The sequence below is a fragment of the Elgaria multicarinata genome, chromosome 12 (genome assembly GCF_023053635.1).
Source record: "Elgaria multicarinata webbii isolate HBS135686 ecotype San Diego chromosome 12, rElgMul1.1.pri, whole genome shotgun sequence".
Classification (NCBI taxonomy): domain Eukaryota; kingdom Metazoa; phylum Chordata; class Lepidosauria; order Squamata; family Anguidae; genus Elgaria; species Elgaria multicarinata.
This window is the reverse complement of record NC_086182.1, coordinates 34,690,221-34,706,141: the sequence shown is the minus strand read 5'-3', so window position 1 is coordinate 34,706,141 and position 15,921 is coordinate 34,690,221.

The window sequence follows — 15,921 nt, the reverse complement described above, 5'->3', positions numbered from 1 at the left end:
CCTGAGTGCCGATCGATTCAGAGGATGAGACCTTGTCCCACCTTGTCTGTTGATGTACGCCACCACCGTGGTGTTGTCCGTCGCGATCAGGACGTTTCGGCCCTCGATCATTTGTGAAAAAGTTTTTATTGCATTCTCCACCGCTAGCAGTTCTAGGTGGTTGATATGATGTTCCCTCTGGGAAGGAGGCCAACGGCCCTGAGCTGTGAGGGAGTCGCAGTGTGCTCCCCATCCGATCAACGATGCATCCGTCATGATCGTTACCGAAGGAGTTTCTTGCTGGAAGGGAACTCCTTCTAGGAACGTCGACATCGAAAACCACCATTTCAGAGATGCCCTTACTTGCGTCGGGATCGACAGGTAAGTTCGCCGGGCATCGTGTCGAAGATCGAAAGTTCTTAAAAACCAGGCCTGCAATATTCTCATTCTGAGTCTTGCAAACCTGATGACTGCAGTTGTAGCTGCCATCAAGCCTAATAGCCTCTGAATTGTCCATGCCGAGACCTTTCGGCAGCTCTCGGTAGCGATGGCTAACTCTTGAAGGGTGCTTGCTCTGGTCGAGGGCAGGTATGCTCTCCCGTCCCGAGACGATAGGGTTACCCCTATGAAGTCCAGCTTCTGCTGTGGGGTCAAGATGGATTTCTCCTCGTTGACCCACAGACCCAACGAGACCAACAGGTTGAGGGTGGTTGAAATGTCCGCTACCAGATCTTTTTTCGGGACCGTGAAGTATCGGGAGAAAACCCCCTGGTTGAGTTCCTCTGCGGGTACTGGAGAGATGGCTCCTTTCGCTAGGAGGGTCTGTACCTCGAGAAGCAGAGGAGGGGACGGCGCCGTTACTTTCACCCCCGAAGAAGGAGGAAGGACATCGAGCTCGATGGCATACCCCGAGTTGATGATAGTGAGCACCCAGGAGTCCAATGTTATTGACTCCCATTGATGGTAATGTGGTGCTAGGCGGTTCGCAAAGGGAGGTGGATCTGGGATAAAGAAGTCAAACCTGCTGCTTCTTAGAGAAGTCGGGCTGACGTTTGCTTTGGAGCTGTTGTTGCTGCTGCCTCTGCTGACCTTTCGCTGTTGACAATTGTTGCCTGGCTATGGCTGAGGCCTCGTTCTGAAAAACTCGTGCCAGCTCTTTTTTGTCCTCTGGGAGATGTTCACATAGGGATCCTATTTTCTCCCAGAGGAAGAGCTGGTATCATGCCATGGTAGCCTCGTAGGCTGATGCCCTGATGCCCAAAGAGGCAGAGGAGTAAATCCTCCTGCCCATATGGTCCAACTTTCTGCCTTCTCTGTCCACGGGCGCAGAATGTGCCTTCTGTGAGTGGCCTTGAGCCGACTCCACTACGATCGAATTAGGTTTGGGATGTTGGACCAGAAACTGTACATCTTCCTCTTGGACTCGATAGAGGGTCTCTAGCCTTTTCGATGTGGCTTGAGTCATAGCCGGTGTTTTCCAAGATAATTGAGCCGTTTGCTTTAAAGCATGTGGAATAGGGATGGCAAGTCGTTGGTTGGTTGTGGACTGGAAAACGTCGTAGATTGGATCGACGACCGATTCATCCATTTGCTGGATCTCCAGTCCTAATGCCTGAGCCATTCTAAGCATATGGTCAAAAAATCTGACCATATCGTCGGAAGGGGAAGAAGGGTCCTTGTCATGAACCTCATCTTCTGGTGAAGGCATCGATGGAGTAGCCGACAACCCCGACTCAGAATCCGATGGGTAATTATCCTCAGGCAAGGATACTGTAACCACCTGGAGGTCTACATGCTCCGTCGGTACCGTGGTAACCGCGGCAGTCGATGCCGATGGCTGCGTACGGTGAATCGGTCGTCAATCCAAGAGCCTTCCAAAGAGAGTAAAACGGTGGAGCAATGCCTGTTATGAGTTGAAGTGAGCGTTTACTTCTTAGTGGTGGAGCGATGCCTGTTATGAGTTGAAGTGAGCGTTTACTTCTTAGTGGTGGAGCGATGCCTGTTATGAGTTGAAGTGAGCGTTTACTTCTTAGTGGTGGAGCGATGCCTGTTATGAGTTGAAGTGAGCGTTTACTTCTTAGTGGTGGAGCGATGCCTGTTATGAGTTGAAGTGAGCGTTTACTTCTTAGTGGTGGAGCGATGCCTGTTATGAGTTGAAGTGAGCGTTTACTTCTTAGTGGTGGAGCGATGCCTGTTATGAGTTGAAGTGAGCGTTTACTTCTTAGTGGTGGAGCGATGCCTGTTATGAGTTGAAGTGAGCGTTTACTTCTTAGTGGTGGAGCGATGCCTGTTATGAGTTGAAGTGAGCGTTTACTTCTTAGTGGTGGAGCGATGCCTGTTATGAGTTGAAGTGAGCGTTTACTTCTTAGTGGTGGAGCGATGCCTGTTATGAGTTGAAGTGAGCGTTTACTTCTTAGTGGTGGAGCAATGCCTATCATGAGTCGAAGTGAGCGTTTACTTCTTAGTGGTGGAGCGATGCCTATTATGAGTTGAAGTGAGCGTTTGCTTCTTAGAGCTCTCGTGGTGAAGCAATGGCTGTCTTGAGTTGAACTGGCAGCTGCTTCCCCCTCCCCTGGGCACGTCCCCCTATTGCTGGTAAAAGACAGATATAGCCTTTTTAAAAAAGTTCTTCTTGCTGTTTATTGAGCAACACTGCTGCTTTTAATTCCACCCCTCCTTTGTTTATTTGTTTATTTATTCCATTTTATATGCATTACTGGCTTATCCTTGGCTCACTTCCTTATGCCCCCAGAAATGCCAGCTGCATGCCTGCATGCCTTCCCTCCCTCCTCCCCTGCCCACCTCGCAGGGATGTTGTGTGTGTGTGGCTTTGACTCAGGGGAGAAGTCCTTCCTGCGCTCACTTGGAGTTTTGGAAGTTCCAAATTTTGCAGGTTTAAGCCCCGCCAAAAAACAGGGGATGATGGGACTGCCTTGAGTCTCGGCGTGTGTATGTATCCCTGGATAAGCTGTCATGGTGGTGAGTTTGAGGTTTTTTTTTAACGTGCAAAATTGATGGAGCTATGGAAAGGGGTGTTGGATTTTCATAAATTCCCCAAAAATCAGGGGATGATGGGCCTGCCTTGAGTCTCGGCGTGCGTATGTATCCCTGGATAAGCTTTCATGGTGGCGAGTTTGAGGTTTCTAACGTGCAAATTGACGGAGCTATGGAAAGGGGTGTGAATGGGGTGCCCGATTTTCAAAAATTCCCCAAAAATCAGGGGATGATGGGATTGCTTTGAAACTTGGCATGCGTGTGTATACCCCCATGAGGTGTCATGGTGCCAAACGTGAGGTTTCTAAGTTGAACAGAAAAAAAAGTTGTATAATTTTTTAGCTTTCAATGCAAGCCTATGGGGGAAAAAAATGGAGCTCCGATCCGGATCCGGAGCTCCGAGCGGAGCGGAGCGGAAGTGGGCGGAGCGGGGGCGGGGCGAAGCGGCCCGCTCCGAAAATCGCGGATCTGCAAGTGAAGCGGAGCGGGGGGTCCGTGCACACCCCTAATAAATACCATTTGGAATCAGGATGGCAATTGAGTAAGTACAAGGGTGGTTGTTTTGGTAAATGTATCTGGGGTTTTGATCCTCTCAAACAGGAGGCGGGACACAACTTAAACAACTTACAAAAGAGAAAGTGGTAAAACAGCTTTGAGTATTTGATATTTTTATAGAATTTGGGGTGAACATCTGATAGCATCGGCAACTGGAACTCATCCCTAAGCAACTTCTTTAGGGGGACCAGGTGTGATTGTCTATGAATTTAAGCCCCCTGAGGACAGTTCAAAACATTTTTTCCCTATCATTGTCAGTACTCTCTACTTCAGCTCCTGCCTACAAAGAACCAAACTGGCTGCAAAAGTGATAAGAACAACTGGCACATGAAATGATGTTATATGAACTGGCTGAAAATGATCTTTGCTGAACTTTGAAGCCCTCTTAGAACAGCCTTTGAGTTAATGAACAACCACTCTGGGAAGAGGGTTTATCCCATCTTTGATGAAATTAGCCCTTTCTGAATCTTATATAAAGAGGTTGTGGATGAAGCTTGCTAAAAGATTTTTGAGGCAGAGACTATTTGACAAATCCCTTCAGATGGATGGAGCAACAGATAGATCAGTTTCTAAGATAGTGTCATTATATAAGAAATTCCCTTGCATGCCTCTGTCCTACCTTGCCATTTAAAGGAACTGCAGAAATGTCTTGGAAGTGCCGCTTACAGGAGAATGCTGTATATTGTCAGGGAGATTCAGAATGTTAAGTTTGTTTTTGCTTTTTATGGGCTCCATCACACCAGTGTTTTATCACCCTCTCGTCATGCCTGGTTTGCAGTTTTGCAGCACGGCACTCAGATGACGTTGTGCCTGTCTTGCAGAAAAAAAAACCCTTCCCTTCCCTTCCCTTTTTCTTGTTTTCCTAGGGTGGGGAAAGTCTGGATTATTTCCCCAAACTGAATTAAAGCACCCTTTAGCTCCCATATAGTGCTGACCTCTTGCTATTTCCTTTGTTGGGGACATGTGCTTTGATGGCAGAGCTTGCTGATGAAGGGAGAGGGTGGAGCAGGGCAATTCTCCTCCTCTAGCACCATGTTGAACCAACGGACTTGGGCTGAGTCGGTTGAATGAATTTTTACTGCTCCAACCCCATTTCTCATTGCCCGCAGAAACAGAGCCCAGCCAATGAAAAGTTAAATCAGTAAATCGCTAGACAACAAAGCCAGAGTGAGATGGGGAAGGAGCCTACGCCCATCACAATGTTACAACCAATGAACTGGAGGCGGAAGGAGAAGGGGCGGGGCAGAGTGGAAGAGCAAAGAAGCAAAAAGGAGGTTTCATTGGTATAGCGCAATTCCACAAACCCATGTGAAAGGGGCCATTAGGTTGACGCGCTAATGAAATGGAACTAGAAATCGCGGAGGCAAACCAGGGAGAAAAAGTAGGTGAGATGGATCCCTATATAATCATATTCAGTTTTTTAAAAAATACAAAAGTGATACCTTTATAGCAGGATGAAATTCAATTTCAGAGAAACCCTTGGGTGCTACATTCCAGTAGTGGGTGGGGGCAAAGGCAAAGGGGGTGGGACGAAAATACCAACCTACAAAGCCTAGGCTGACCATATTTTGGAAACCAAAAAGGAGGACAACATGGCCGCCCCAAGGGGGCGTGTCCACCAACTTGTCCAACCCCCAAGGGGGTGTGCCCACCAACCTGAACAGCCCCTAAGTGGGCATGCCCACCCAGAAACAAGTCCCATTGATTTCAATGAAGCTTACTTCCAGATAAATGAATACAGGATTGCAGCCTCTTCACGTCTGTTCACCTTACAGCAGCAAGTGCAAGCCCCTCCTGTCAAGGGCAACCATGCACTCACAGAACCTGGCCTCGTGGCTCATGCCACCAACAGGTGCTCTCCAGGAAGATGCTTTCAGAGCCTAGGAGGTCCAGACACACTCAAGGAAGTCAGGCCAAATCATGCTATGCACTCACATAATTATCTCACTAGGACAGAACATTCTGGTACAACATTTGAGACATTAGCTGCCATGCCACAACAACAGTTTGTTCACAGATAATTGAGAATAAAAAGTGAACATGCCAAGATAAGTACAGATGGCTACTGAGAGGAGACTTAGTATAGCTGAACGAGTAGCCCATGCTTGCAGTGTAGAGCAATTGTCTTTCAATTCATTTCAGATGCTCTTAAAACAACTTTCAGATATTACCATTCAGTTACAACGAAATACAATGGAAAACTTTACTGAGGTATCATTTTATGGCAATTCCAAACCCACCCTCCCTAAGACAATTAAAAACAAACAAACGTACACACACACACACACACACACACACACACACTTAACTGGGGGTCAGGAGGAGCACAATAAAAATCCAGCCCACACTCATGAAAGGCAAAATAATAATAAACCACAGCAACCCACACAAGGAAAAATAACATTCATCAACGTAATAAATCCACACAGGCATACACACACCCAAGCAAAAACCAAACAAACGAGAAACATACATACACAACCGGGGCTAAAAAGTAAAATACAAATCTTCACACACCAACATGCTCACCCACTAATAATTGTTTTAAAATACACCCAAGGCAAGCCCACTCCCAGCACACACTCACCCAATTAATTCATCAAAACCAGTTCCCAAAGAATGTATAGAAAGTCAGTGACAATTTATTTCATCAATGCAGCCAGCGATTAAATCCAATCTGCCCCCTCCACTATAGGTTGCAGCTAGAGGCATTTCATTTGGACTTCAATTACTTTAATAAACCCCCCACACATACAAGAGCAGCAATTCCCAGAAGTGCAGAGAAACATGCCTGTCCAAAATACACACACACACACACACACACTTTATATAGTTGAGCAACTTTTAAAACCACTCCTGGAAGAGACACCCTCTTTTTGGAGACCTGGGCATGCTGTGGCTGGGAGGGAGTTGCTGGACAACAAGGTGGGCTGCGCTGACTCAAGCAAGCAAGCTGGTATGCCCCCCCCAAAATTAAAGCCTCATGCGTGCCTATGGCGGCTGAAGAAATGCTGGCTGAAGAGAGCAAGTCTGGGCATGTCCCGAAAATCAACCAATTTTCTGTCTTCCTTTTTTAAATTTATCCTTTTTTGCCCTCTCAGTCACAGTTATAAGAACATTGTTTTTGTCTTTAATAGAAGGTAAAATTAAACGTATCCTACCTATGCGACAACAATATTCCACAGCTTCTAATTCCAGGGGAAAGAAACGAGGACAGGGGCGGGCTAGCAGCCCCGCAAAACACATCGCTCCAGTCTCGCAGGGGCACCGGCTCCAGCTCCAGCCCTGGCTCAGGCTGAATCAGCTACCTAGGGAGGTTGTGGGCTCTCCCACACTAGAGGCCTTCAAGAGGCAGCTGGACAACCATCTGTCAGGGATGCTTTAGGGTGGATTCCTGCATTGAGCAGGGGGTTGGACTCGATGGCCTTGTAGGCCCCTTCCAACTCTGCTATTCTATGATTCTATGATTGCGCAGGCCAAATACAAGGCCAGATCAGGGCTGGGTAGGGCTAGGGAACATGCCGGGTGGCGCATGTTTTCCCCGGAGTTTTGGGGGCCAGAGCCGGTTGCCCCGGAGATGCTTCGTCTTACCGGAGGTCTCCGGGTTTTCCTGGTGCATCTGGTCACCCTAATTAGGAGAGAGTGTTCAATCTCTTAAAATGAAGCGGGGCAATGCAGAAAAGCTGAGAAACTGCCAACCTGTTAGTGGTTGAGGGAAAAGGGGGTCGTGGCCAACTGGGGAACCCTGGAGCATTGGATTGGGGCCCCAGGGAGGCCGGATGTGCCTACTGGGCCTGAGGTTGCCCAGCTCGGCTTTCTAGGGAGAAGTAATCCCATTTGCATGTAGAACTATTGCTCTGTAATAGTTGGATGATTTAGTAGAAGAGAACAAATCTGAATAAGGCTATCACAAGTTCAGCCTCCATGGACAGTCTGTCTCTGACCTTTAGGTCATCGCTATACTTGAGGACATAGAACCAGAACAAGGGTAATGGTCAGAAGTTGTGTTTTCTTTGCACACCAATAAGTGGAGCCCCTGGAATGGGGTTTCCTTGAGCAGTGAATGATTTCTGTTTCCTTTGGGGGGGGGAATCTAACAGAGGAGTCTGTTTCTGTTCTCCCACTTCTTCCTCCCCCAGGTTGCCTCGTTCGCTGCTAAACAACTTATTGACATATTTCTTCTGGAGCATGCAATAGGGAAGATGAGTTTGCAGGCTTCAAGGTTTTCTGGGAAGGAGCAGCCAAGCCTGGTTTTAGATAGTGAGTATTGAGTGTGGGGTGGGGAAGCCAAATGCCTGTAACTTTGCAAAAAGACCGAATAATGCTGAGGGTTTGTGAAGCCTTGGGCAAGCACAAATAACATTGCAAAGGGCAATCTTATTTGATGAGTGATCAAATAAGTATTATAAGTATAATTATTTGATGAGTGATCAGATAAGAGTGATGCTTCTTGGGCCTGCATAGGAAGCCTTAATGGCCATAGGCTTAATAGCCACATTGTCTAGTGGCCACTTACGAATTGCCAAGAAAGATATGCATCTCCAGAAAAGAGGTCATGGCTTTGTATCAAATGGGCATATGTTGATTTATATGTATAGATGTACATTTAGAAATAATAATTATGAATTAAATAGAGCTAGGGTATTCTCACTATAGCGCAGACGTCTGTGGTCAGGTGATGTGCATGCTTGCCTGTCCACTCTGCTGTCTAGGTATTAAAAGTGTTGATGGTCAGAAAAAAAAAAAAGGGAGAGACAAATTCTCAGGATGCAAGAGATGATTTATTTCAAAGCATGACACGTTTCGGCCTGATTTTGGCCTGAGGAAGGCCTTTGAAAGAAATCAGGCTGAAATGTCGGACTTTGAAATAAAACATCTTTTGCATCCTGAGAATTTGCCGCTCCCTTTTTTTCTGATCTGACTTGGACGCTCTCTTCCTTTCGGTTTTTCGTTATGTGTTGATGGACAACTTCAAGCCCCTTCCTTCTTCTTAGGGTTCTTCAACCCAATTCATTGGCACCTCTGAGAGCTTTTCTCCCATGGTGAATGGCACATACAGGATCAGAGGTGGGAGGTTCCAGTTGGGACCATGGTGGGGGCAAAGGTCTAAAGTCCCCCTTGACCCATGCCAGGTTCCTGATCTGCTCCCCTGCCTACATGCCAGCTATTTAAAATCAACCCATCGAGCACACCAGGGCAAATGACATAACGGCACCCAGAGATCCTGGCCTGTCCTTTCCTTCCAGGTTTGATGTTCGATATTCTCCTCAGGCAGTTCCTTAGCATTCAGCAGCAGCAGCGAGTTACCTCCGAAAACATTCCCCTGGGAGATTTCCATCTGAAAGCTTTTACTGAGGTGGTAAGTAGACTCATATTTTTTTAAAAAGCTCAATTGTACTTTCCTTGTATTGTAGCATCCAAAAGAGATGCATCCACCCCCTCCTCTCCCACACCCACTCCAATAGGGCAGGGATGAGGCTAATTATGTCCAGATGCAAGAGGGAGAGATCACAGGAGAGCACCTTGCCGTGATTGTGGGCTTCTGGGTTCTCTTCCTGCCTTTTGCTAATCAGAGATTATTGCTCCTTCTCACATTAAAACAGATCCAGATTAATGATTTGGAATTCTTTTTAACTTTCACAGAGCTGAAGATCAGTCAAACATTTCAACCTGGCACTTTTCTTACGGAGGTGGTTGCATTCACAAAGTGGCAAGTCTACATGCACAATATCATGTGTCTATGAGGGGGGTAGGGAGGACAGATCCAGATATTTACCCTCCGTACACCTAGGTGGTTGGTATAGAATGCTGTTGCATCTGTCGAGGAAATGTGTGAATGGGCTGTTTTATCTGTGCCCACCCTGTTTTGATGTAAGCCCTTTCTATTAGAAATTAAGTTCTATAGCAATTTGATCCAAACTGCAGCTGAAAATATATTGAGCAACACTTGCTCAACCAACAAGAAGTGTTGACACATAGAGTGTGAGCCTCCCAGCGAGGACAGGAAGAGTAGTAACCACAAAGGAACAGATGTTCCAGGATTGCAATACCCATCTACGTATTGTTTTTCTAGTCTTAGAGTTATCTGCACTCTGCACATGCATAAATGCCTTGTTTATTATTAGTTACTGTATTGCAAAACTGTATTATGATTGGTTTATTATATGAGGAAGTTCTGTTGTTGCTTCTGAGGATGTTACCCTATCTTAGCTTTGCCTGCAACTAGTGGGCAGTCCTTCAGATCCTCTAGGGTTTGCCACCTTGCAGCACTGCAGGCTGCTCGTAATAAAACTTTTCCAAGATGAGAGTGTTTTACCGCCACTCAGCGCACCAAGGGAACCTGCCCTTTCAGGTTCCTCCACACATCTGACTAATAAGAACCGGCAGGTTTCTTGCTTTCATGACCAATCATAGAATAGTAGAGTTGGAAGGGGACTATAAGGCCATCGAGTCCAACCCCCCTGCTCAATGCAGGAATCCACCCTAAAGCATCCCTGACAGATGGTTGTTCAGCTGCCTTTTGAAGGCCTCTCGTGTGGGAGAGGCCACAACCTCACCAGGCGACTGATTCCATTGTCGTACTGCTCTAACAGTGCCGTGGCTCCTAAGCCATGGGGTTCCACAGGGCTCTATCTTATCCCCTATGCTGTTTAACATATACATGAAGCTGCTAGGGGAGGTTATCCGGAGATGTGGACTGAGGTGTCATCAATATACGGATGATACCCAGCTCTACTTTTCCTTTTCATCAAACCCAGGTGAGGCAGTGGCTGTTCTGTCCTGGGCACAGTAATGGACTGGATGAGGTCTAACAAACTGAGACTCAATCCAGACAAGATGGAGGTACCATTAGTGGGTGGTTCATCTGTCCGGCGAGGTGATGTTTGCCCTGTCCTGGACGGGGTTGCACTCTCCCTAAAGGATCGAGTCCATAGTTTGGGGGTGCTCTTGGATCCAGAACTGTCACTTGAGGCACAGGTGAACTCAGTGGCAAAGAGCACCTTTTATCAGCTTAGGTTTATATACCAACTACGCCTTTATCTGGACAGAGGTAGCCTAGCTACAGTTATCCATGCTCTGATAACCTCTCATTTGGATTACTGCAATGTGTTATACGTGGGGCTGCCTTTGAAAATGGTCCGGAAACTTCAGCTGGTACAAAACAGGGCAGACCGTTTACTAACAGGGACTGGCCGGCGAGATCACAGTACGCCAGTCCTTTTACAACTTCATTGGCTGCCAGTCCAGGTCCGGGCCCGATTCAAAGTGCTGGTATTGACATTCAAAGCCCTAAACAGTTTGGGGCCAGGTTATTTGAAGGAACGCCTCCTCCCATATGTACCTGCCCGTACCTTAAGGTCATCTACTTCTGCTCCAGCTGGCTGTTGCTCTTCAATCTCTTGTGCTTCTTGTTGCTGTTGTAGTTCCACCGTTCTGTCTAAGAACTCTTCATCTTCTCTTATTCCTTGGAGGGTGGACACTCTCCGCTCAAGTCCTCTCACTTTTTCTTCCAAAAGTGCCACCAGTTTTCACTTGTTGCAGGTGTACGCCAGTAACAATCCTTTGTTATTGGAATAAGTCCCATTTAAGTAAGTGGGAATTAAGTTGCACATTTACCTGGGAGTATGGCCCATTGAACTCAATGGGGATTACTTCTGAGTAAGCATATGTAGGATTGCACTGTAACTTCCACATAAATATGGGAGTCTTTCACATCACCTGCTACCCTATCGTTTTGATTGGAGTTGCAAAGCACTTTGGTATACCAATGAACTATAGCCCTTCCCCAAAGCAACTACTAGTACTTATTCTTAATTTTTATATCACTCAATAATCGAAGCTCACAAAAATTACAAAACACAGACACAAGATAATAAAACAACAACATTGTTAGCATATGAAATTTAAAACAATTTAAACAGCTAAAACAATTTAAATAAGTTACTAGACCATACAAATGGACATAAATGCCTCATCATATGACATACCTGGGACAGAGGATAGTCTCTACCTGGCACCGAAAGGATGACAGTGTTGGCTCCAGGTGGGCTTCAGAGGGGAGATTACTGGAGGGGGCGCCACTGAGAAGGGTAGATCATAGTGTCCTGGTAGCTTCATGTCAGGAGACGCTCTCCATCAGGTATTGAGGTGCTGAGTCATGTAAATCCTTATATGTTAAAACCAGCACTTGAATCAGGCTCAGACACATACAGGCAATATACATTACTAAGGTGATAATGATATGGCAGAGCCTGAGCTACAAGAAAGGACTGCACTACTTCAAACTGCAGGGTAGATGGGTGGGAATCACACTGCTGTGCTACCTCCAGTATTCGAGGCAGTAAGCCTGTGTGCACCAGTTGCTGGGGAACATGGGTGGGAGGGTGCTGTTGCACCATGTCCTGCCTTGTTGGTCCCTGGTCGATGGCTGGTTGCCCACTGTGTGAACAGAGTGCTGGACTAGATGCACCTTTGGTCTGATCCAGCATCAGGACACTTCTTCTGTTCTTATCCTGAATACTCCCTGGAGTCAGAAAACTAGCCCAGTAGGGAGCAGGCTCTGCTGGAACATGTCACTTTGAGATGCTAGTTTTCATTTCTCCTGCAAATTGCCGCTCCCTGTCCTCTTGCTACAATCAACAGTTGTAGCAAGAGGAGACGGTTGCTTAGGTAGACGGTTGCTTAGCATATCAGGACAGTGTGCAGTTACCTGGAGGTGAATGCTAGTTATTCTAGATATCTCTGCCAAAGGATGAAATGCGATTTATTCATAAGCCCTCAGAAAGCCCAAAATTGCCATTCCCGTTTCCCCGATAGCGGAATTGCACTGCCTGAAGCAAACAGAGGATTGCCCTTGGAATGACCTTTCAAAAGCCCACTGTTTCTTTGCAACCACTCCAAATGGAATTTCAAGTTGTCCTGCTATTTTGCCCACCTGGTCTGGCAGAAAGATGTGCAGGGATTTTTCTTCAAGGGGTCGTTTGCGCTTTACCTGTGCAGGCTCTACAGACCACGTCGGCACTCAAGGGTTGTATATGGGGGCTGAGAGAAAAACACAGTGATGTGAAATTAATGAAAACCAGGGATTTCTAAACAAAATCTGTCAGCAGATGGCAGCAGAGTAAGCTAGTTCACTTTGTACCGCAAGGCGCCTCAGAAATAATCTTGAAACGTGAAAGATTGGCAGGGTGCATAGCTTGTGTTTCTTCAGGCTCTGGCACATTCGTTTGACTCTAATCTGATGGGATATGGCTTTGTCTCGAATTACTCAAGTGCCTGTCACTCCTCTTTAGTTATGAAAGCAACAGTGTGGCTCACAGCACATCAGATTCCCCCCTGCCTTCCAGTTTGTGTTGTTGTTGGGTTTTGTATTAAAAAGCAAAGGAACGAACAGTGCACAAAGCCTTTGTGATTGAACCGCACTTGCGTAGGGGCTTGGACTTAACGAAAGCATGACGCCCTGAATCCATTCTTTCCCTGAATCCATTCCCCCACCCCCCCACACACACTTTCTCTTTTTCATCTAAAATTTTTGGGACGTCTCTCTTGTGTGTTTCAGGCCTTAGATGCTATCTTGACAGAGCTGGATAAAGTGATGGAGGAGGACATGGAGGATCTGGTCGTTTATGAAAGACATGCGCAGGTTGAAAGGGTGAGTGAGGCAGAGGGATGGATTTCTCACAAGCACTTTCAGGGAGAGGCCACAGGATCTACATCAGTGTTGAGAATGTAATCATAACAAGTAAGTGATACTCTGTCGAATGAGGCCAAATGGCCACGTTGTTCAGTATCCAGTTTTACCGCAGTGGTCACTAGGTGCTGATGTTTGCAGGAAAACTGCCTCTGGACATGGAGGTTTCATTCAAGACTAATAGCCGTTGATAGGCTTCTATTAATGATTTGGACGAGGAGGTGCAGGGAACGCTTATCAAATTTGCAGATGACACAAAATTGGGTGGGCTAGCTAATACCCTGGAAGACAGAAACAAACTTCAAAGTGATCTTGATAGGCTGGAGAGCAGGGCTGAAAACAACAGGATGAAATTTAATAGGGATAAATGCCAAGTTCTACATTTAGGAAATAGAAACCAAATGCACAGTTACAAGATGGGGGATACTTGGCTCAGCAATACTACAAACGAGAAGGATCTTGGAATTGTAGATCGCAAGCTGAATATGAGCCAACAGTGCAATAGGGCTGCAAGAAAGGCCAATGCTATTTTGGGCTGCATTAATACAAGTATAGCTTCCAAATCATGTGAGGTACTGGTTCTTCTCTATTCGGCCCTGGTTAGGCCTCATCTAGAGTATTGCGTCCAGTTCTGAGCTCCACAATTCAAGAAGGACGCAGACAAGCTGGAACGTGTTCAGAGGAGGGCAACCAGGATGATCAGGGGTCTGGAAACAAAGCCCTATGAAGAGAGACTGAAAGAACTGGGCATGTTTAGCCTGGAGAAGAGAAGATTGAGGGGAGACATGATAGCCCTCTTCAAATACTTAAAAGGTTGTCACCCAGAGGAGGGCCAGGATCTCTTCTCGATCCTCCCAGAGTGCAGGACATGGAATAACAGGCTCAAGTTAAAGGAAGCCAGATTCCAGCTGGACATCAGGAAAAACTTCCTGACTGTTAGAGCAGTATGACAATGGAACCAGTGACCTAGGGAGGTGGTGGGCTCTCCCACACTAGAGGCCTTCAAGAGGCAGCTGGACAAGCATCTGTCAGGGATGCTTTAGGGTGGATTCCTGCATTGAGCAGGGGGTTGGACTCGATGGCCTTGTAGGCCTCTTCCAACTCTGCTATTCTATGATTCTATGATAAAGGTGGCCAGTCCACTCACAAAGCCGTCTTAGGGAGCAATCAAATGGTTCCTAGACATTGTCTGAGGAGTCGTAGGAGGGTGAGGATTCTTCCCTCCAAGGTTGGAGACAGAGCTCCAACCTCAGAAAGGGGAGTCAGAGATCTGCTCCCCCCACACACATACCTGTCAGCCGGTACAGAGAGAATTGTGCTGGCTGACCTCCAAAGTCAGAAAATTGGCTTCAGAGAAGGGGGAAAGGGGGCACTCTGGTGGGCGGGGAGGAAAGATGGGAGAGCCCAGCTTATGAGCTATCCTGAGCCTCTTCCAGCCTCCTTCCCTCCCTCCAGTGCTCTCACTAGATGGGCAAAAATGGCCATCTAGCAATAAATAAATAAATGGAACTAAGGGAGTGCAGGAAGGCAAAAGTCACCTCTGCTGCTCCTCCCACCCTGCTGACTTCAGCCCAGCAGGGCACTGAGTACACAAAAGCCTCCAAGATCAGAGACTTCCGCCTCACGAGGACGCAGCGCATAGGATTGAGCCCTTCAGCTGTTGGCCGTTCACCATAACGTGTAGCAAGCAAATGCCAGACACTGATTATGCCTGGTGCGGAGTAGTTTTGTTTTATGTAGGGTTGTGCAGATTACACGCATAAATGTGTCTCAGCCTGTGTTAAAGCCATCCAAGCGTGTGGCCGGCGTCACTGCGAAGCGTGCCGGCAAATTCCACTAATTTATTTATGCGTAAAGAGGTGGCTCAACCGTTTGCATTGCTGTGAATATACATGAACAGAGTATAAGCACAAGGCTAACCGGGCCAACATCGCGCTCCCCGCTGGCTGTGCCGATGATATCAGACATCTTGGGAACCATCAGAAAGGAGTCTGAGCTCTGATACTTGATTGACCTGGGGCACTGGGGAGACAGGGCTGCAGCCCTTGATAAGGAGGCTGCACGGTCGACATGCTGGCTGGGAATGATGGGAATTGCAGTCCAATACATCTGGAGGACATCAGATTGGGGAAAGCCATACTAGTATTTAAACTAGCAGACTGTCCCAGGCAGCTTTTTAGGTCAGGTCTCAGCCACAAGCCCTACAGGTATTAATCCCCATTACAGGCTTAAAACACCCACATCAACCCTGAACTACATGCCTCCTCTGTTATCAAGGAAGGGTTTGTTTTTACAATATACGTTTATATGATCAATTCTCTTGCGGCAACATTTGACTTAACCTCTCTCTCTCTCTCTCTCTGATATGTTTCATCTAACAAAGGTATTTAATAGAAGCTTCTGGACACTGAAAGAGGAATGATTAATATCATGCAAAATCATGATACTTCGGAACTGAATTGATAATACAGTTGCTCTTCAAGTCTATCTGTATTTTATTCACTTGAATGGTATCGACTTGACTCCTTTTAGCAGCCTCCCCCAATTTAGAGCTCTCCAGATGTGTTGGACTGCAACTTCCATCAATGATGGGAATTGCAATCCAACACTTCTGGAGAGCACCAGATTGGGGCAGGCAGTGACGTATATTTTCTTATATTTATACATAATAAATCTAAACTTAAATTTCTACCATAATAATA